The sequence below is a fragment of the Maylandia zebra genome, linkage group LG7 (assembly GCF_041146795.1).
Source record: "Maylandia zebra isolate NMK-2024a linkage group LG7, Mzebra_GT3a, whole genome shotgun sequence".
Classification (NCBI taxonomy): domain Eukaryota; kingdom Metazoa; phylum Chordata; class Actinopteri; order Cichliformes; family Cichlidae; genus Maylandia; species Maylandia zebra.
In genome coordinates, this window is record NC_135173.1 from 48,756,394 (window position 1) to 48,775,529 (window position 19,136).

The 19,136-nt window shown below is 39.3% G+C and overlaps 1 protein-coding gene across 1 annotated transcript in view; it reads right to left on the reverse strand.

The window, feature by feature from the left end:
- Nucleotides 1-9,353, reverse strand: part of brinp1 (bone morphogenetic protein/retinoic acid inducible neural-specific 1) — a 121,009-nt gene extending 111,656 nt beyond the window's left edge. The window contains exon 1 of the mRNA XM_004537989.5: nt 8,942-9,353. The gene's annotated coding sequence lies outside the window, so the exon portion shown is untranslated. The remainder of the gene's footprint in view (nt 1-8,941) is intronic.
- Nucleotides 9,354-19,136: the final 9,783 nt, after the last annotated feature.

A 19,136-nucleotide genomic window follows, 5' to 3' on the forward strand; every position in this document is an offset into this window, starting at 1 on the left:
AGCTGGTATTTTGGCCCATTCCTCCATGCAGATCTTCTCGAGAGCAGTGATGTTTTGGGGCTGTCGCCGAGCAACACGGACTTTCAACTCCCGCCACAGATTTTCTATGGGGTTGAGGTCTGGAGACTGGCTAGGCCACTCCAGGACTTTCAAATGCTTCTTACGGAGCCACTCCTTTGTCGCCCGGGCGGTGTGTTTTGGATCATTGTCATGTTGGAAGACCCAGCCTCATTTCATCTTCAAAGTTCTCACTGATGGAAGGAGGTTTTGGCTCAAAATCTCACGATACATGGCCCCATTCATTCTGTCCTTAACACGGATCAGTCGTCCTGTCCCCTTGGCAGAAAAACAGCCCCATAGCATGATGTTTCCACCCCCATGCTTCACAGTAGGTATGGTGTTCTTGGGATGCAACTCAGTATTCTTCTTCCTCCAAACACGACGAGTTGAGTTTATACCAAAAATTTCTACTTTGGTTTCATCTGACCACATGACATTCTCCCAATCCTCTGCTGTATCATCCATGTGCTCTCTGGCAAACTTCAGACGGGCCTGGACATGCACTGGCTTCAGCAGCGGAACACGTCTGGCACTGCGGGATTTGATTCCCTGCCGTTGTAGTATGTTACTGATGGTGACCTTTGTTACTTTGGTCCCAGCTCTCTGCAGGTCATTCACCAGGTCTTGGTGGTTCTGGGATCTTTGCTCACCGTTCTCATGATCATTTTGACCCCACGGGATGAGATCTTGCGTGGAGCCCCAGATCGAGGGAGATTATCAGTGGTCTTGTATGTCTTCCATTTTCTGATGATTGCTCCCACAGTTGATTTTTTCACACCAAGCTGCTTGCCTATTGTAGATTCACTCTTCCCAGTCTGGTGCAGGTCTACAATACTTTTCCTGGTGTCCTTCGAAAGCTCTTTGGTCTTGGCCATGGCGGAGTTTGGAGTCTGACTGTTTGAGGCTGTGGACAGGTGTCTTTTATACAGATGATGAGTTCAAACAGGTGCCATTCATACAGGTAACGAGTGGGGGACAGAAAAGCTTCTTACAGAAGACGTTACAGGTCTGTGAGAGCCAGAGATTTTCCTTGTTTGAGGTGACCAAATACTTATTTTCCACCCTGATTTACGAATAAATTCTTTACAAATCCTACCATGTGAATTCATGGATTTTTTTTTCACATTCTGTCTCTCACAGTTGAAGTGTACCTCTGGTGCAAATTACTGACCTCTGTCATCATTTTAAGTGGGGGAACTTGCACAATCGGTGGCTGACTAAATACTTTTTTGCCCCACTGTACATGCCTGCTGTTATACCTGATTTTGGGCCTCAGGAATTCAAAAAGATGCTTAATGTGCAAGAGACAAACACACACACACACACACAAATTCTGTCACAGGCAAGGCAAGGGCAGCTATATAAAAAAAATCTATAGGTTGGTACTTTTGTGAAAATGCTGTGTCAGGTCATTTCATGTGCTACTTCTGGAGTAGCCCAACGCCTTTTACAGCTCAGAGTTGTTGAGGAAAATGAAAGCTGTGTTATCCAACTAAATATGCTCATGTTGTTTAATGACTTACATTTAAGGGGAAACACACTAATGCTGTTATTGCACTTACCGGCCACATCATTAGATACACCTTACTAGTACTGCATTCAGAACTGCCTGAATTCGTCTGCCATAGATTCAACAACGTCCTGAAAACATTTCTCTGAGATTTTGGTCCATGTTGATACAACAGCATCACACATTTGCTACAGACTTGTTAGCTACACATCCATATATGAATCTCCCATTAAGCCACTTCCTATAGGAGCTCCATTAGATTGAGATCTGGTAACTGTGGAGGCTATTTGATTAAGCTGAGCTCACTGTCATGTTAAAAAAATGTTTGGGATGATTGGAGCAATCTAACTGGTGCACTATGGTCATGAAGGGATGGACATGATCAGCAACAACACAATTTGTGGCATTTAAATGGTCATTTTGTACTAACGGGTCCAAAGTGTGGTGAGAAAATATCCCCCACACCGCCAGCAGCACCCTGAACTGTTGATACAAGGCAAGATGGATCCATGCTTTCATGTTGTTCATACCAAATTCTGACCCTATCATCCGAATGTTGCAGTAGCAATCAAGGTTCATCAGACCAGGCAATGTTTTTCCAGACTTCAATTGTTCAATTTTGAGCCTGTGCAAACTATAGCCTCAGTTTCCTGTTCTTAGCTGACAAGAGAGGCACCTGGTGTAGTCCTCCACTGCTGTACCCAAGGTTTTGTGCATTCAGAGATGCTCATCTGCACATCTCGGTCGTAACAAGCAGTCATATGAAATTTAGTAAACATAATAGTAAACATTGAGTTTACACCAAGCATATTTTTGTTAGTGAATAAATAGACCTTTGATTTTATATTTCAGTTGTTCAAAATTCTTGAGTCATTGTTTAAGTATGAAAACAAACACAAATGCAGAACCAGTAGATTTATGTAGGAAAGGCATAGCTAGAAAAGAATATAAAAAATCTTTTTGCACCTCATTTTCAATATTCTCCTCTGATCAGCGATCTGCTGGTGTGTAGGTTGCCACTGCCCAGGGCTGCAATATAGGTCAGTGATGCTGCGATCTTCTGGCATTGGCCAACAGCACATTGACTCACCAGCATCACAAAGGTCATGGGGTCAGTCCATGACTCCACTCTCTCTCCAAAAAAGCCCCCACTGTTTAATTTTTCAAAATTGGGCCATGGTAAATCTACTGAGAATGGCAGCTTCTAATCTCAATTCAAGCTTCACGTGATAAATGCCATATAATTTGAAATGCTTGTTTGAAATATTTTTTTATCTTCTTAAGAAATAATTAGGGGGTACCTAAAGTGCTCCAGTAGGGAGTACTTTACACTTGTTAGTCAGCACAAGGAAGGATGAAAAAGATTAAAACCTTCTCTGTGTGAGATCCAATTAACATTTTGTTTTCAGAAAGATTATCTTCCCGTGATTGTTCACATTTAAATTATGACTTTTACGTTGATAGGCAATTCAGTGGAACAATTGAAATTGTATGTTTGTTTATCCATGTGAATGTGAACTAGAATGTGAATTCGTTATTTATGGCAGGAAAACTGAAGGTTCTTTGGGTGACTTTAGCCTTTTGTGATCATTTTTCATGGGCGAAAATACAAGTGGTCAGGCAAGCGGCTGTGACACACTTCAAAATGACTAAGAATCTTTTTGTAAATTTATGGTCAATCAAATCTGACCTGCTCAGTCCTTTAAAAGTTAGTAGTGACAGTTACAAATGAGTCACACAAAGGTCACACTGATTGCTTTTTCAACATGGGTTCAATTTTCTCAAGATGTTGAAATCTGCATTATAAGCTTTCCCAGAATCAATTGTGAAAGACAAAATCACAGTACATTTGATTTGTAGTTAAAATATCAGCATTGTTTTGCTGAAGGTGTGACACACAAGTTATATCTGCATGCATACAATGACTCACATCATCCAAACAAGTAATGTGGATACCTGATGGAACATCCAAGTATAATTTATATTTAATAGTTTAAGTAGTTGCTTCTGTTCCCTTCCCATGGTATAAAGAGACTCCCATCTTTTAGGCATTAATTTGTTTTGTATTCCCAATATGTGAAAATTTGGTTTTAACCCAGGTAGTGACAAGCTATCAGGGGGATATCACCAAAACCTATACTTCAGGTACCTTTCAATGCAAGTATTTAAGTGCTTTTTTTTAATCAAAAAGTAGGCTGCTTAATAGGAAAAATGTTTATTAAGCTGCAAGCTATTAAAGCAAAACAGTGAACCATATTAAGCTGAGGAGAAACGAGATGGACAGTAATTCTCTATGCCTAATGGTTTTGTGTTATAAAGTACAGATAACTCAATCCATTCTTGATATTAAAAGTATTTATTAATGCAGCTTTATTTAGTTATCAGATGTGGCTAGTATACACCTTAGAGCTGAAAAAACAATAATTTTTGTAGGTAAGCACGTACGTAAACACATATGACGCGTCAACATACTGACAGAGAACATATGCCACACCAAACTCAATTATGGAACACACTTAACAGCAAAAGGCTGCACAGTTATGTTGCTGCCCACAAATTTACCAAGGATTTGCAAGTGAGGAGGAAAATCTCAGCAACAAAACAAAACTGCCAATTACTGGCCAGAGCTGCACATTATTGCTATACAAACCAGACCCAGAAGCTATACTGGGAGGTTTGCATTTTGCAAAATACCTCAGACACATCTTCTAGACAAGAGCAGATCAAATTATATAGCAGCGGTAACATGGGAGGCTGGAGTGAAGCAAATTAAGTTAAAGGCTCTATGTATAATCGTCGACCAGTGCAGACCTCTGCAAATCAAAACATCTTTCTCCTTCTCCACAAAAAAATCAAGTAGATGTACAACACTGCTGTCACCAAGCCAGCAAAGACCAAGGCAATGTCAGGCAAAATAAATTACTGTAGTTATTACTGTGTTGTCCGAGTTATCATATTTTAGGGAGTAATAACTAAGCTTCCTGGCAGTGTTTAATGACACATGGGTCAGGGTTGCGGAGGCTCAATTTAGCATCACTTTTCTATCTAGTGTCTCCTACTTGGCAAACACCAAGTGCTAGGTCAAGATGCATGGTGTGCAGAGGAGTGAGAGTGTTTTAACCCAATATGAAAAGGCCACTTTTGCACTTTTGAAGGCAAAAGCACTGGGAGCAAGTATATGAGAAAAACTGTTATAGGGATTTTTATGCCATCCATGCTAGCATTCCACAGGTGATCTGCAGAGAGTGAGACATCTTTTTTGTGAAAGCAGCTTGTGCAAATAGAATTGATCTGTAATGATTGTTAGAGCTGCTCAGCTGGTCGATTGGCTATATCTACTAAATTATAAGTGGCTGGGAAACAAATGCTTCATTAGCAGCCTTTAGAGTGGATCCTTTATTCTGCAACTTTACCCAATGAAATATAGCCAGATAACCCCAACTTCTTTAGTGTTTATGTTTCCTAAATGTTTATTCAGTCTTGGCTCTAAACTAAATGACACCAGTGTTAAAAGAAGACGCTTCAACCATCCACATGCAATATCATCTAAAAATGGTAGGCTCACTTGTTTACATTAGGATAATGACAAGTTTAGTTTTTGGTACTTGGGGCTTTGAGTGTGAATGTCTCAGAATTAGCATATGTCAATATAGTTGGTCTAATAAATGTTTTATAAGGCAGCTTCACCCGCTACAGCAACAACCAGAAGCAGCAGCTACACCCAGACCAAAGTCGATGTGGAGCCTCCTCTTCCCTCAGTGCATAAAAATTGTATCACATTGGATTTGTCAAATTCCTTGCTTGGTGGATGAAGTTAATTAGCATTAATATTCAATGGTGCTTGTGCACAGCAGCTGATTTAGGTATCTTTTCAGAATTTATATGACTGAAAGCAGGTAATTTGCTTCAGGTCTGTTGTTCATTTTAGTATAAAAAAATAGGTTAAAATGATTTTATATGCTGCCAACACTAATTTCTAAAAGTTTTAAAAGAGCACAATCAGTACACATTAACTAGTGAATTAAATCAAAGGATGATGCCCTGATTTTTTTTTGCTCATCACCCAATTTCTTTCTTTCAAAATTTTATGCAATCAAGATACTCTTTGGTATATCTATCTATCTATCTATCTATCTATCTATCTATCTATCTATCTATCTATCTATCTATCTATCTATCTATCTATCTATCTATATATATATATGTATATATATACACACACACACACATATATATATATGTATGTGTGTATATATATATGTGTGTATATATATATATATATATATATGTATGTGTGTATATATATATGTGTGTATGTATATATATATGTATGTGTGTATATATATATATATATATATATATATATATATATATATATATATATATATATATATATATATATATGTATGTATGTATGTATAGATACATATATAAAATTACCTCCAGATTCATCAGTAGTCAGAAAGCAAATCCACATTATACTTACATTAATTTAATAAATAATGTTTTCTGTTTGCTTTTGAGGTTTTGATGTATTATTTAATTCTTGAATGCAACATAAAATGGTATTCGTGTTCAGTCGCAACTATTCAGACTCTGGCCCCCTGCTGTGAATAAAGCAAGAAGGAGATAGAGAGAAACCAGAGACAGGCCACTTTACTTAGTTGAAGAATTACGTGTACTGAATGCCTAAATAGTTTATAAAAATAAAACTGTCACTGTTATCGTGCTCCCCTGAGGCTTTGCACGACACTCATATTTTTCTTCACAAAACTATGGAGACCTTCTTTGCAGGTTTGTGTCACTCCATGCAAACGTTGAGATAAACGTTGTCTTTAATGGCCATCCAATAAGTAAAGTAAAAATTCCTTCTGAAACTGTGAAATCCTCCTAAGCATTAATATTTCATGACATGCAAGAATAAGCACTAGTAATCATCTTTAATTATGAGCCTGTGGCTGCGAACGGCTTTTTGAACACTGCGTTATAAGAACAGCATGTTTAGACCCATGTACTTTTGGGACTGATAGCACCAGCACACAGGTCAGAAAACCCTCAGTGGAGATCAGCTGCGTTTCCAAAATACTGTAAACGTGCCAGGATTTCTGGTAGAGTTTGTCACATGTCATTGTGTGACCCTGTTGTTTGTTTCTGATAAAAACAGATTTTCTTTTCCTCCAAACCTCTTAGGAGGCAGCCTTCTGGTCACTACAGCTGCAGCCAGCACCCACATAAAAACAATGCTGTGCCAATACAAGAATACAAAGAGAGAGATACACAGAGAGGAAGAGCAGGAGAGAGCTGGTGCCAGTACAAGACTGGTACTGTTCTCTATCCAGCACACAGACTGTTGGAAAAGTAATATCCTTATCTTTACACAGAGTGATAAAGAAATGCTGTGCACATATGGTCAATGCATTAAGTCTGTAATCATTTCCTCCTAATTATGTTCATGGGTGTTTATTTCCTTGTCTTTTAGAATCACAGTCACATGATTTGCAGACAATTTATCAGTAAGTTGCACTGCCAAGCTCTGTAAAAGGACCTCTGCTGCTGAATGTTCTCTTTTCAGTCCTTGAAAGCATTATCAACATTGGGTCATCTAAAGCCACGACACAAATATAGCTTTAAGCCACTGCAGGCATTTTCATTTTGGCAGCGTGATTTAGAATGCTTTCCCTCTGAATATGATTACATGTTGCCAGCATTTTGCCATTGAAAAGGCCACCAGATTGAATGAAGCATTCGGAATGAGGGAGCTTTTCTTCTGCAATTTCCGCTGCCAGTGCAATTTTCTCTACTGTACATGCAGAGAAGGCAGAACAATATCACAGAGTTAAAGCACTTGCTTTTAGTGTAATGCTCATTTGAGAAAAAAAATAATAAATAAAGCTCAACTTACATTTCAAATTCAGTATGCAGGGTTAGTTACAGTGGGGTGCCACACAGACCCTTTTCTAGCATGCTCATCAAAGGCTTGATTGTGCAGTATAGACTGAGATCCTGCATTGTTCATTACTCATATGTGTGACTTCAGCATTATGAAACTAATGCTTTGCACTCTCGGCCTGGTAATTATAACTGGAACTGCGTTTTTTTTCTGTTTTCTTTTTTTTTTCTACGTACATTTGATCAAGTTCCTTAAAGCTACTTTGGCTAGCATTTCAAAAAGAAACATTGACAAACAAAGCAAAATTTGCAGTGGCAGCCGTGGAATTGCAGATAAATGTTTCCGGACTAATTTCAAACAGAAGCTGCTCCTCTAATTTCATAGACTTGGTATCAGTATCACACACAGTAATCTTGCCTTTAGCCACACAATGACACCTATAGTGTAAAAGAGCATGAGCTCCCCTCGCAGTTAGCCGGTGGAACAGCAATCAAAGCAACTTGAGGGAACACGGAACGGCAACTTTGCCTCACTGGTGACACGCGCGCGCGCACACTTACAACAAAACAAACACGTACGTGCTGGCTCTCATGTACGCGCACCCTCATGCGTCCAAAGCTACGTACAGGACGGGCCATAGGCGCGCACAAACACTGATCCGTCTCATATCAAGCAGTGAGACGAAACAATGGAGAAATATTCATAATAATTATTAATAACATGCAAATAAAAACACTAGTAATAACAGAAAGAATGGACGCGATTGATTTACTCTTTATTATTATCATTATTATTATTTTTAATCCGGGGTGACTCTCATTTAAAGTTAAGAGCAAATGCAGCTTTCAGAGTGAACTAATCATCGCTAGATCTGGACTCCAAAGAGAGAGAAAAAGAAGCTTGAGTACAAATGTTGATGCTGACTACTGCAGGCCTGATTTACACCCCTACTCTGAATGTTGCCCCCCGGACTGCCACTCACTGAAACAGGTCTGCGTAATGTGCCAACCCCGAATACTGAGATCATTGATTCCCTCAGTGTTTCGTGCTCCTTTTACATCCGCACTTCTGCAGCATCACCTGGGGAAGATGCTGCCTCACAACGTGCAGCGAGAGCGCAGGCGAACGCATGCAATTTGTGAGAATAAGTCATTTTCCTGGTGGTCTAAAATGAAGGCTTTATACGGCAAATTGTATCAAATTTAATACCCTCCGAAGGGCTACGTCGACATATAGTCCGGGCGGAGCTTGATAGGTAGCTTCGCCGTGAGAAAGAAAAGGGGGAAAATTACCTCCATCCTGAAAAGGACACCACCGGCCACCCTAGTTACATGCTGACCACGCAACATCGCCATAATTGTGCCACAATATAGCCCTGCCTACCAGACCACTTCCTCGTGGTTAGTGATAAACAGGAAAAAATATACATAAGACACCTTCACATTCTGTTAGAGGTCTAAGCCAGCATATACCGTACTTACCTAAAACTGACTCTCCCCTCTTAGCTGTATTTGTGGTCCAAGATTTCTTAGTTCTCTCGCCAACAACTTCTGCTGGAGCATATGTATCCAGTGCTCATGCTGGTGGCTCAGTCGGTGATGTTGGATTGCGGATGATTTGGCAATCCTTTTCATGCTCAAGGGAAAAAAATCCTCCGTTTCTGCGTGGTCTCGTGCATTGGCGCGCAGATGAATAAAGTAATGAAGTCCGTCAGGAGGGAATGGAGAAAAGGGAGCTGTAGAAGTGGGATTTATGTCGACGTGTTTGAAACAGTTCTGCTCTCTTTTTTTGTCACACTAGGAGCCGTTTGCGGGTAGAGAGGTGTGGATGGATATCTAGGAAGGGAGGCTGGGATCCACAGACGGAGGGCGAGAAAGGGGAGGTACAAAGAATACAGTCTCGTATTGTAGAGGACGGTCATGGCAGGCAGTGAGGGGTGGGTCTGGACTGTATGAGGCGGAAGGCGAGGTAACTGAGGGTGGATGAGGATAAGAAGCCGCGTCGTGACTTTTTTCAGCTGATAGGTATGCTAATTCTTTACACCGAGGCTACAGGATGAGCACCATAAATAGCCTGGTCATTGCTCATTAAGGTGTCAACATTTGGGTACGGTGTGGGCTCAGAAGGACACAGGCTTATTAAGCATACAAGGATTTTTGTTGGGTTTTTTCGTTTTGTTTTTTTGAGACAACTGAAAGCGCAACAAAGTGAGAAGGCGTTGAGTTGCGCAGAAGGTGTCACACAATGCCACGTGCAGGCTGTGTTCTTTACATAAAAAAACAACGTGACTGTATGTCTGTGTTAATGTGAACTTATGATGACTTGCTGAGAAACTCATCTTCATAAAAATTCAGCATAGCTCTGTGGACCCCGTTTCACGTTGCATTGGAAGCGAAACCATGGCAATTTATGCACACATTTTTGTGGAGCAAAATTTGCTCTGCTGTCCCAGGTGCTGAAACACAACTGAAGTGAAGTTCTGGTTACTGTCCATGGTTCTGAAAAGCAGCAGGGGAGATTCTGTTGTTCTGTCGATGGCTGCGAAACCTGCTCAGTAGATCTGTGGTGATGTGTGTCAGGTAATAATGTTAACTCAAAGTGGCAGGTGTCATGGCTGCTGAATTCATTAATGCAAACACTGTATTAAACGTATAAATTCACTTCATTAATGACTGATAAGGTCATGGCTGCTCAATGTTGTGGCTTTGACAGACAGTTAGGGCTTATATTCTATAATAACACTGTGGGGGCTACATCAAATTTGTATAGGCATGTTGGTGTTAAACTAGGGAACCCCTGGCATCATTCTAAAATCCTTGCTATGGTGCTGGTGAGTGGTGTATTCTGACAACATATGGTCAGCATACGCATGACATAAGATCATATTTCCTTAGACCAAAGGCTTAGCCAAAAGCGCTCTACTCTACTGCGTTAGATATTACATCAAAATTATATCAGCTTGTACCTCACTTCATGAGGATATCTCCAGCACTGCTAAATATAGTGCAGAGTAATAGGTAGAATCTGCAGTCAAATTTCAAAACAAAGACTTTTGAGAGGTTTTACAAGCCATCTACAATTCTTAACATAAAAATGCAACAAATCCTCCTCAGGTCATTATGTCTTCTTCTACATCAGCATTCATCTTAGAACAGCTTGCTCTGTCTTTCTGTCTCCTTCACATACATTTTTACTGCTGAGATTCAATAAATATAAACATGAACTGTGCATTGAAGCTGGTAACATAGCTGCTAAAATTTTTGCCTCAAACCATCTTTGGTCAGGTCAGATAAGGTTACTTAATATTTAAGGTACCTTGTGGGCAATTTTTTTCTTTTGAATGTTAAAGGTTCCATTAGTTTGGCAGTATCATCCTGATTTAGTGGAAATATGTATAGGTGTGAATAGATATAACCTGAAAAACCACAGATGGATTATGCCTGATTTATTCGGTCGAACCCACCACTGTACTTATTAGTTAAGTTTACTCTTTCTCTCCCAATGTAATAGTTTTCAGAAATGCAAAGCACAAACAAACACACACACACACACACACACACACACACACACACACACACACACAAAAGAAGAAATGGCATTAACAGCTTGGCATACTACAGTGTGTCATAGGAGCTAATACTCTATTTAATAATCCAAAACGGATACTTTAAAAGTATATCTGACACAGGTTATTAGATGTGGGGTTTATGTTTTTTGTTTTTGTTTTTTTTTTTTGGGGGGGGGGGGGGGGTAGATTTTGGAAGCTCACAGTCTTTATTGTAGCTCAAAGCTGGAGCATGTCAAATGGATAACTTTTAAACTGATTTTGACATCACTATATCCACTGCTGTCACAGAGAGTTTTGCAACTCACTAGCTCTCCAATGGTCCACTTGCAGTGAAGTACTTGAAGCATCCACCATCGGCTAAAGAACCTGGCGGGTCCAACATTGCGTGGAACTCAATGAGGCTAAATGGATAAATGGTGCCATTACAAAGTCATTAGCCTGGAAGTGGTGGTGACACGTGACAAGTTTCTTTTGCAGTTGCAGTCATAAAATGCTCCAGGGATCATTGATGTTACATTTCACGATTCAATTGATAATAGCTTTTAATTTGAAATTTCCCCCCTTTCCTGCCAAGATTTACTGTCACCAAGGGAAATTACTGACATGTTCAAGACGGCTCTTACATTTAATTATTCTCATTTTGTTTTGAAAATCTGGATTCCTGCTGTCTGCGGTGGAGTAACACTATAATATCAAACAATAACTGAACAACTCACACCTTTTGTCAGTGGTTACGTTCCAACAAAGTAAATATCAGCCAGTCTGGGATACATAAGCCACCTGATTTTCAGTGGTACTTACTGAAAGTGTGTAGTTGCATACTGTATTGCTGTCAAAGCTTAATCAAACACAAGAAAGCAAGCAAAGTGCTTGATGTGGATTTGTCGGTATGCATTATTCCATGTGTTGCTGCAATACTGCAGACAAAAGCTGTTTTGTGAATGCTGGTCATGAATACCACACAAAAAAGTACCACTGTTGCTTTGGGATTTACCTATGATGAAATATGTACTACTCTAGAGTGTTTGTGTGACTGGGTCATGGCAAGAGTGTTGGATAGATGCATATCTTGAGTTTCCCTACGTCCATAGGGTCAATGCTAGCAGAGCTGTTGGCCTACTGTAAAGAAAGAGGCAATGAAAGAAAATCAATCTTTTATTTGAAATCTGTGGTCAGAAGAAAATTGTGTCCAGCACAGTAACACAATATCTTGGAATCAAAATGCTTCTTAACAGACTTTATGTCAAAAGTAGTTTGATTGAAGACTCAAATTAAACCGAAATCCAAACAAAATTACACTGTGCAGCATTTTTCCATCTGCTTTCTTGTTTCGTTTTATTTGTTGACTTCAGATTTTCTCAGTAAATTACATGCAATTTAAGCATATTCGATAAATCCAGGCACTTTTGGTCTCAGACTATATAAATCCCACAAGAATAAATATAATCAGACTTTGAAGACAAACACAAACACAACATACTAATATAATTATTGGGTCACAGAAAATCAAAACCGTGGATACTCAGAGAGAAAAGTCCCCTTTTCTTGGTGTATTGAGATCAGTTTTGTTTTTGGAGAAAAAGCAGTTACCCAGTTAAGCTTTTTGATAAGATTGTTGGCAGAAACTAAACTTAAGTTATTGCCAAGTGCAGATCATAAAAGGATATCACTCAACATTCAATTCCTTCAACTCAGTCTGCTTTAACAGTCTGTAATTATGAAAGTTATGGAATCACTGACACATTCTTCAATAATGAATGGTGAAAATAAAGAAAATTTACTTAAGGCTTTAAAAAATGTTGTAATTGCATCTTTGCCTTTGACTCACGTTTAAGCTTCATTATTTAGGTATGGAGATTGTGCCAATGTCTTTAAAGTTTGTTTAAGTAATCACACGTTTAGAAGAAAATCAGCCCCCTCTATTGTTTCTAACTATTGGCTTCATTGGTTTCATTTCTTCCTTTTTTTCTCCACAACATTAGAAAGATAGTTTTCAAAATAATGGAAAAATATATAATATGTTAATATATTTGATATATTTATCATTTATTAAACAACTAAATCTCAAAAAATGTGAATATTGTGGAAAAGTACATTTATTTTCTGGATTTAATTAAAAAAGGTAAACTTTCATTTCACTTTACCTCATTAAACTAAAAAAAACTGTTTCTCTATTACAATATTTCCTAAGATCAATCAAAATCATGTATAATAGGGATATGTCCACCTTATCAGAAGGATGTTTATTTATACACTCATTACTTGGCTGGGGCTACATTACAGCAAATTACTGCCTGAGTGCAGCCTGGCATGGAAATGATCAGCTTGTGGCACTACAGAGGTGTTACTGAGACCCAGGTTGCTTCAATAATGGTCTTCAGCTCGTCTGGAATTTGGGGTCAAGTCTTTCTCACCTTTTTCCTGGCGAATACCCCACAGACTCTCTGAGGCTCACATCAGATGAGTTGGCTGGCCAGTCAAGCACAACAATATCATGGTCAGCAAACCATTTGGTCGTACTTTTGGCACTGTGGGCAGGTGCTAAGTCCTGCTGGAAAACAAAATTGGCATCTCTATAAACCATTACAGCAGATGGAAGCATAAACTGCTCTGAATCTTCTTGTAGACAACTGTATTGACTTTGGATTTGACAAAACACAGTGGACTGACCACCACCAACTTCAGCAGGTGACCTGGCACTCCAATTCCTTGCAGACTGCAAAAGCTTCATGCTGGACTTCAAACACCTTGGATCGAGTGCCTGTACAGACTGCAGTAGCCTGATTTCCAAAGTAAATGAAAAGTTTTCTTTCATCCAAAACAGGCTTTGAACCACAGAGCAACAACTACAATTTTCTTATCCCAGGTAAGACACTTCTGATATTGTCTCAGTCCCAGGAGACAGCTGATCTTGGAAGTGCAACAATTGGGAATGCAACAGTTGTAGGCACCTTCCTGAAGATTTCTTTGAATCGTGGCTTTTCAAATGGAAAGGTCGAATCTCCAGCAACACTTGAAGTATAAATAAATCCTGATAATCTATCCAGTTATAATGGAAATAAAAGATAGTTTAATAGATGGGGCGATCGTGGCTCAAGAGTTGGGAGTTCGCCTTGTAATCGAAAGGTTGCCAGTTCGAGCCCCGGCTTGGACAGTCTCGGTTGTTATGTTCTTGGGCAAGACACTTCACCCGTTGCCAACTGGTGGTGGTCAGAGGGCCCGGTGGCGCCAGAGTCCGGCAGCCTCGTCTCTGTCAGTGCGCCCCAGGGTGGCTGTGGCTACAATGTAGCTTGGCATCACCAGTGTGTGAATGTGTGGATGACTGAATGTGTAAAGCGCTTTGGGGTCCTTAGGGACTAGTAAAGCGCTATACAAATACAAACCATTACCATTTACATTGCAGACAGAACTGTGATGTACTGCAGATGTCATTTAAAAAAAGTCTTTCACATCTGTAGTATAACCTGCGGTGCCTTTGTGGTACTGAACATTGTACATGCAGAGTTACATAAAATGATAAAAATATTTCTGTAATGATCGTAACGTAATTATATCTCTTCCCTAAATCCTCCTAGGTTAGTCTGTCTGGATGAAACTTACTTATTTAAACTGCCTAGAATAACAGGATTATAACCATCTATATAGCTTTTGGAAATTATGTTTATGATATTCAAATCCTTTCTATTTCTGCATATCAAGTGTAGTAACTGATCTGAAAACAAACTGTGACAGCACGTGTAGGCGCTGAAATTACATGCATGTAACGTGTATGTTGTTGCTGTCTGTAAATACATTTTGCTAGACAAATTTTGATTCCAGTGGCACTTTGGGGTAACTGGAATGTGTTTTAATGCATATCTCTAAGTGTTAGTCAAACAGTGATTCTAATAGTGCCTGTCATTGATTACTTTGTCTTATGCAACCAATATTTAGCTTAAAATTAAGGAGACATATACTTAGTTATTATTCTTTTGTTTGGTGTTTGTGAACAGTCATTTTTGTCATCTGACTAAATACAGTAAGAATGAAGATAAAAAAGAATAAAATGATAAACTAACATAGATATCGGTCTTTTAATACATGAGGCAAGCCAACAAGCACAGTAGGCCTGGCAGAAAGTGCCCATAGGGCACGTTTTTACAAGTAATAATAATGTTATCAGTTATCATTAGGATTAAGCGTTATTATAATACTTAAGAAAAGGCAAGTGTGCTCAATTCAACAAAACCCGATGACCTCTCAAACATTTTGAAATTGATGAACTACATCATCAGCACTTGTACATGATACTATTGATGTGTAATGTTCACCTGTTTGACTGGACTTATTGATATTGAAACAGGTTTTAATCAGGTTGGCACAGTTGCTGTTCTTAGTGGCACTGCAGCATGTGACAATTAAAAGCTACGCTTTGGCTATTAGCAGCGGGTCATGGTCGAAGTAGCCATTCATTCTACCTGAGTCCTTGAATCTCTCCCTTCCTAATTATCTCCCTCCATCTATTTTCTTACCACGTTAATTTCACCTTCTCCACAGCTGCTGGTAGCAGCAGAAGCCTCTCGTGACTGTGAGGCCAGGTTACTAGTTGTTCCTGGTGTTACTGGTGCAGCAGCCCCAACAACTAACATGCCGGTTAATTTGACACATTCTGCTGCATCTATTTTTACTTTCTTTTCATTGTTTTCTCTCAGCTTTCCAGCTCCACATTCTCGCCACTTCTTCCATACGAAACTTTTTTACAAGGTGCGAAGCTAGGGTAGGGGCTGGTCGTGTTAAGAGATTTGATTGGGCAATCCGCTGTCAATCCATCAGCCCAAAAGTGCGTACCGGGTGTGCCAGATTACCAGTCATGCCCTGATGTTCACTAATTGGGAAATGGTCTGGTACCTCTATAGCACCTTTCCAGTCTAAATAAACACTCTAAGTGCTTTTATCTACAAGACACATTCCCACAATGCAGTGCTTTTTGCATCTGCCACACACTAATGCTTCAGTGGATGCATCAGGAGCAATACAGGGTTACGCATTTTGCCCAAGGACACCTAGACATGTGCACCGGAGGAGCCGAACCACCAACCTTCCAATCTCTACACAACATGTCCTGCATCCTAAACTACTAATTCTACTGCAAAAAACAAATAAACAAACTACAGTCTAGAAAAAAAACAAATAGGATTTAATTTGGAATCAGTCCATTGCGAAAAACTTTCTTGGATATACACGTTTAATCTCTCTTAATAATATCCTTAAAAGCAACATGCTTCCATGCACCACTACTCAACGTTCAATTATTTGTCAGCATGAGTTCCTCATTGTCGAAGTTTACCAAAGTTTGTACAATGCAGCATTATGGGTGTGAAGGATATCACTGTCAGTTAAAAATATACTTTGCAGATTCGACTCCATTAGCCACATAACTACAGTAATTGGGTCATATTCAACAGCAACCCAGGCACAAAACCCTTACAGGTGCTAAATTTATCAGGGCTGTAATGATTTCACATCTACCTCCTTGTTGGAAGCCATGGGTTGAATCTTCCTCCTAGCTGCCCAGAAGACTATTACTGCATGCTAGATTGACAACTTACTAATGGCTGATCTCTATGGCTTAGGCCACAGAAATGTTTCTACCCTGGTGTTAGTACACGCTGTTGCGGAAGCCTGTCACACTGTACCCAGACCTCTCCCTGCCAGTGCTATGAAGGAGAAGACAGATGTCCAAATAGCCAGCAGGTCCATCAGTCATGAGTTTGTGGGGTTTTTTCTCGCAAGGCCCAGAAAAGGGGGGTCAAATTGGAGAATCACAGATGAATGAAGATGACACCATTCGAGCCTTACTGCTACTATAATGAAAAACATACTCGTTTTTTGTGAAGCTTCTAGATAATAAGACAGCCAGATGGATTCACACACAAAAGCAACAACTTTTAATAGTTTTACTTACATGAAAACTGATGTAAAAATCTGTATAAGAGTGCTTATTTGTTAATTGAACAGCACTTTAACTTCACCCAAACACAACAATTAAATCTATTTATTAACTGCAAAAGAAAGAAAATACCAAGAAACATAAGTACAGATTGGTGACTTTAGTAGGGTGTAGCCCAGCCTTGTATTGTACAAACTGGACATAAAGAATTGATTAATGGCCAATTAAAATGAAAGAAAAAAGAGGAGCTAACGTAGCACTAAAGCCTTGTGTTTAAATGTAAAGCCTGGCAAATGCCGCGCTAAATACATTCTGTTACAGAAGCAGGGACACATATGTGTTGTGTTGTACTTTATAGCTATATGCAAACATGATATGGAACTGATGGCACTTCAGCGTTAGACATCCTTCTGTGGCATGAGGCATCACCAACACAGACGCGTGGTATTTCATTTCAGTTTGTCCTTGTGATCCATACAATTAGAAAAATGTTTCACAGAGATCCAAACTAATTGACATTAAGCTTCACTCTAAATGGCAGTGTATTGCTTCAAATCAGCATTGGTGACGCATCAGTTGAGCGTGTGTGGTGTAGAAGGCTGCAGAACTTTAAACAATTTGCTTCTAGACTGATTACCTTTCACAGGAAGGTAGATGTGTGAACTAAAAGCTACTGTAATAAGGTTTTTTTTTTCCTACGCAGTGTTTAATGTTAAATTGCAAATCAAAGAAAAATATATTTTCATCCAAAGTAACATCTATTTAAAACCTGCTGTGACAATTCGAAGAAAGTTTTAACTTCGTTCCAAAGACCTTGAATGAGGCATAAAATATAGTAAGAGTGCTGTTACAGGTTAGCTCACCACATGTGGCAATGTTGCAACCCGTATGTGGGTGGCTGCTCAGCATGCACTTACCATACATCTAATTGCCCATCTGGCACAAAAGCAAAGGACTGAGCACAGTGTGGGTGCTCGCCACCTTAGGGTGTTGCAGATAATTAAATGAAAATTTTAAGGGCTTCTTTGAAGATGAAGATGTATTTTTGAATGTCTGTCAGAATTTTAACAGTTAAAATAAAGTACATGGCTGCTCAGTTTTCATGTCACCTTAAAGTTATCGCTTGGTCGTGCCATCGCTAATTCCAGTCAGTTTCCACAGTACGTGGTTTCTGTCACTAATTAGCAAAGGAAAAGGGTAAAAATGGTATTCATTTTACCAGCTCAGCAGAGTGGCTAGCACACGGAAGATTGCATTTAGATCAAAAGGGAGTGATTTTATGGGATTAGTAGGATGAGACAAGTTCACTAAATTGTTCATTTGAATTCACTGAATTTCCCCTGATGTGCAGCAACAGCAAGAATTATGTAAACAAAATGAATTTTGTATGATAGAAAATTACTGCTGTAAAAAATTTTGTTAACGTTTTAATCAAGATGAGCAGGAATAGAAGTAATAGTTGTCAGCAGACATCTAACACTGTTATAACGCCGCAATAGCACTAGATAGTCTCAAATGTAATTTAATGCATTTCAGATGTAATTTTCACGTGACCATAATCTTCAGATAATGTTTTACATGTCTGAATGTTTGATGTTTTGTATATAAAAACAGGCACTAAAAAGTTTATCACTGGGAAACTTCAGTACAAATGGAGTCCAATTTAAAAAATCCAACTCCTTCAAATTGCTGACTATAGGGAGTTCTCTGCTCTTATTGCTCTTGGCAAACCATGCAATTAAAAAAAAAAGTAAAGAAAAGAAAAAAAGAAAAACTGGGCTTCGTTTGTTTCTCACGCCAGACAGAAAGGAAGAATAAACATATGCAACAGAATTCCAATTGAAAAGAAAACAAAGCTGCCTTGAGAGCAGTTGTTCACTCTAAATAATTAAACAGTGATTAGGATGTGACCAGAGGCTGTCTAAAGGGCTCAGTAGCATGCTGTGGACTGGTCTGAAGCTCTCTGTTCTCAAAATATGCGTTATTCTAGCCAGCAGTGACGGAATCTCACGCCTCCCACTTTTCCATTTTCCACTTGACAGCAACTCTTACTGTCCTTAGCATTCTCTTCCCCCACTCTAACTCTATATCTGCAGTATGTATCTGTGTGTGTGTGTGTGTGTGTGTGTGTGTGTGTGTGTGTGTGTGTGTGTGTGTGTGTGTGTGTGTGGTTTTTTTG